Source organism: Sinocyclocheilus rhinocerous, unplaced genomic scaffold, assembly GCF_001515625.1.
Source record: "Sinocyclocheilus rhinocerous isolate Xijiao unplaced genomic scaffold, SAMN03320098_v1.1 scaffold1093, whole genome shotgun sequence".
In the NCBI taxonomy this organism is placed as follows: Eukaryota; Metazoa; Chordata; class Actinopteri; order Cypriniformes; family Cyprinidae; genus Sinocyclocheilus; species Sinocyclocheilus rhinocerous.
Genome location: NW_015626381.1, coordinates 994,903 through 999,223, shown reverse-complemented (window position 1 = coordinate 999,223; position 4,321 = coordinate 994,903). Strand labels below are relative to the sequence as shown.

Sequence of the window (4,321 nt, the reverse complement as noted above, 5' to 3'; positions counted from 1 at the left end):
ACTGATGATAAATCAGCATATTAGAATGATTTCTGAAGATCATGTGACACTGAAGACTGGAGTAATGATGCTGAAAATACAGCTGCGCATCACATGAATAAATTAGATTTTAAAGTATATTAAAATAGAAAAAAGTTATTTTACATCATAATAATATTTCACAATATTACATTTTTTCCTGTATTTTTGATCAAATAAATGCAGCCTTGATGAGCAGAAGAAACTCCTGTAAAAACATTAAAAATCATTCTAATCCCAAACTTTTGACCGGTAGTGTACATGATCCCAAATAGGAAATAAAACAGTTATTGAATAAGCATGTCTCCTGAAACAATAGTGTCTCATATTTTAGAGCATTCTCTGCAGTTTGGGAGAGAAATCAATCAAATCTGACACACTCCTCTTTGTCCTGTTCGATGTGTTCAGGCTGCCCAGGGATGAAGATCCTGAGTTTGCAGTCCTTCCATTTCTTCCTGGTGGTCAGAATATGAGGCAGGAGAAGCGTGAGACCTGCAGATCAACAAGAAGAGACATCAACATCACACGTCAGACCTGACAGAAGGGAAGAACACGCGGCCGTGACGTCACCTCCGTCATCAAACAGCCACCAATCGTCAATCGTCCCTTTGCCCCGTTTCTTCTTGAACTGGCTGCTGGCCTCCACCAGACGCTGGTTCATCTTCGCCAGATCTGATGTCTGAGGAACATCCAGAGAGACTGAGGACGGAAAACAACATCTCTCAGCTCTTCTGGACACACAGGTGACCTTTACGATCAGAATCCAGACTGTGTTTAGTGTTAATGTGTTTGAAGTGGACTGCAGAACTAATGCGAGTCTGTGGATTTTCTGACACCGAAGTCAAGCCAAAAATCTCTGAATTTGATTGCAAAAGATACAAAATATTAAATCAAGTAGCATCTGCATTCAGATTGTTTCTCAGAACGAAATCCACTTTCTGAGTTACATATATAGTGTTCAATGTCCAAGACATTTTGTGTTCATTTAGAATAATATATTTATTGTGTCATATTTTGAAATTTAGCAAACTTCATCTTGAGGAATGTTTTGTTGAAAAAGTGTTCTTTTAATACTATAGTTCACTAAAACCATAAAAAAAAAGTGTAGCTTCAAATAAAATAAATTTTTACTGAAATAAATTAAAAAAATTTTTTTTTTAAACACTATCACAATGAACTAAAACCAAAACCATTAAAACAATATTTTTGTTCCTTGAAATAAAATAAACATTTCCTGAAAAAAATATTTAAAACTTTTACATTTTTTTATTTCAGCTAGTTGCCAAAGGAAAAATGTCTTATTTTCATTTAGTTTAACCCTTGTGCGTTCTTCAGTCATTTCTGACCAGAGAATTTTTTTAAATCGTAGCTTCACCAGAATGGTACGAAACTTGGTGACTTTTATGGCACTTGGTATGTGAACACAAAAAAAAATTGAGGGCATGATTCAAAAAAGCTAAGTGGTCATAAAAAAATATAGTCACACTCATGAGCTGTGTCTCATTTAGAAGGCTGCGCCCTCCAGAGGTCGCATCCTCTGTAGGATGCATTATACGAAGTGTCCTCAACCTAGAATTAAACAAGACGGCCTTCGTAGGACAGCCAGAAAAGGAAACAGGAAGTATCACATTGCTATGCCAACACATTTAGAGCATCGTTGCGCTCTCACACTACTTAAATGAAGGAAAATGATTTCTAAATTTGGAAAGTAATTTGAAAAAAAAAATGCTTTTACTTGTTTTATTTTGTTCAGTGTTTGAGGAGCTGCAGCGTACGTACAGCAGACATCTGTTAGAGAAAAAAAGTTTATCCGTTTTTACCGAGGTGATTTAAGGTAAGTTGTAAACAGAACACCACATCTGCGCTTGTGTGTACATCTGCCGGCGCCGGCATTTTTCAAATTAACAACGGTTGTTTACGGCGACGCAAAGAATTGTGGGTTATCTGTAGCAGCGAAGGATACACCTCATGCATCCTCCGAATTCCTGTGAAAGAAGGTCGCATTCGGAGTGTCCTACTTGCTTTTCTGAAATGAGACAGCCTCGATGACGTTAGTGATGACCGGTTCGCGAACGAATCGTTCAATTTAACCGGTTCTTCTTAGTGAACCGGTTGAACCAGTTCACCAAATCGGACTGAATCGTTTGAAACGGTTCGCGTCTCCAGGATACCCCTCATGCAGCCTCCGAATTCCTGTGAAAGAAGGTCGCATTCGAAGGTCGCATTCGGAGTGTCCTACTTGCTTTTCTGAAATGAGACAGCCTCGATGACGTATGCAGCCTTCGAATGCGACCTCCGGAGGGTCATTATAGTAATAATTATGCAAAAACCTACACTTCAAATCAACATTTCAAACAACAAAAAATATAAACCTTGACAAAAAGTAGTCTTTGAGAATGCCTTAATATACATTTAAATCCACAACCTAATAAAAGTAAACAATTATGTATAAAAACAAATGGGGAATTCACAAGCCTCTCTATAATGAGCCTCTAACTAAAATGACAAACTTTATAGACATAAAGACAAAATTAATAAAACTATATAGACATAAAAAAACATATAAATGCAATCTAAAATGAAAACAAAGATAAAAAATAATTCAAACTATTAGTAAAAACTATAATAGTATCTCAGTGGTAGTAGCGTGTGCTATGTTTATTTAAAATAAATGGCACTTGTTTTGACATTTTGTTGTCTAATTTAAATACATGTATCTTAAATTGTGGCTCAAGTGTCCAAATATGTTTGTAGCCACTATTTGTGACCCTGGAGCACAAAAGCAGTCATAAGTAGCACGGGTATATTTGTAGCAATAGCCAACAATACATTGTATGGGTCAAAATTATACATTTTTCTTTTATGCCAAAAATCATTAGGATATTAAGTAAATATCATGTTCCATGAAGATATTTTGTAAATGTCCTACCGTAAATATATCAAAACTTAATGTTTGATTAGTAATATGCATTGCTAAGAACTTCATTTGGACAACTTTAAAGATGATTTTCTCAATATTTAGATTTTTTTGCACCCTCAGATTCCAGATTTTCAAATATTGTCCTATCCTAACAAACCTTACATCAATGGAAAGATTATTTATTCAGCTTCCAGATAATGTATACATCTCAATTTTGAAAAATTGACCCTTATGTCTGTTTTTGTGGTCCAGGGTCACATATGTGCTTTATTAGACCGCAGTGATTAGAGACATCAGCACAAAAGACCAACAAAGTAGTGTTTAATGAGTCGTTTGGACTACGAGCGCCTGCTAAATGACACGTGAAGATGAAGATAATGGTAAATCCAGAAAGACCTGAGTCTGCAGCGTTTGAGCCCATTAAGACGCTCTGTCCTATTAAAAACCTTCACGTCCGAGAAGCGGAGCGGGCGAGACATGAGACCAGACTATTAGATTATAACAGCACAGACGGTTTTACAGAGGCACATTTAATCAGCTTATATTAGAGCACTGGAGCTCCTGTCTGATGGATGCACTTGCAGAACGTCTTCAAGTAGGATTCATTTGATGCATTGTGTTCAGAGCCAAAAGCTATAAGTGCTTCAGAGAGAGAGAGAGAACGAGCCGCCGTACCTTTGCTGGTTAGCTCTTTTTTGGAGTTTTTCTTGGACCTGTTGAAGAACCCTTTTCCTCCGTGTGTCTGAAAGTCATTCTCCTCCATCTCCAGCGCCTGCTGCTCCATGATCATGCGCTCCATTTCCTCTGACAATCACACAGCATTACATATTCATCATTTAGCATTGCATCAGTGTCTCAGCAATGGATGCTCTGCAGTGAATGGGTGCCGTCAGAATGAGAGTCCAAACAGCTGATAAAAACATCACAATAATCCACAAGTAATCCACAGCACTCCAGTCCATCAGTTAACATCTGGAGAAGACAAAAGCTGAAACACATCCAGCATTAAGACGTTTTTAACTAAAATACAAGTCATAATGCATAATAACGCTTCCTCCAGTGAAAAAGTGCATCTCCTGTTGTCTCTCACATCAAAATCCACCCACAAATTTGTTTAGAGCTGTTTTGGCTTGTAAACAGTGTTTGATCTGTGTATATTTCTCTCCTCTTTCAGAGGACTGCAGAAAGTGAAATATTATACACAAGACATTAAGTTGTGTGGATCACTTGTGGATTATTGTGATGTTTTTATCAGCTGTTTGGACTCTCATTCTGACGGCACCCATTCACTGCAGAGCATCCATTGCTGAGACACTGATGCAGTGCTACATTTCTACAAATCTGATGAAGAAACAAACTCATCCTAATCTTGGATGGCCTGAG

General features: G+C 37.4%; 1 pseudogene; it reads right to left on the bottom strand.

Annotated features, from left to right (window-relative positions):
- Nucleotides 1-4,321, bottom strand: part of LOC107713165 (solute carrier family 12 member 1-like) — a 37,708-nt pseudogene that overhangs the window by 477 nt on the left and 32,910 nt on the right.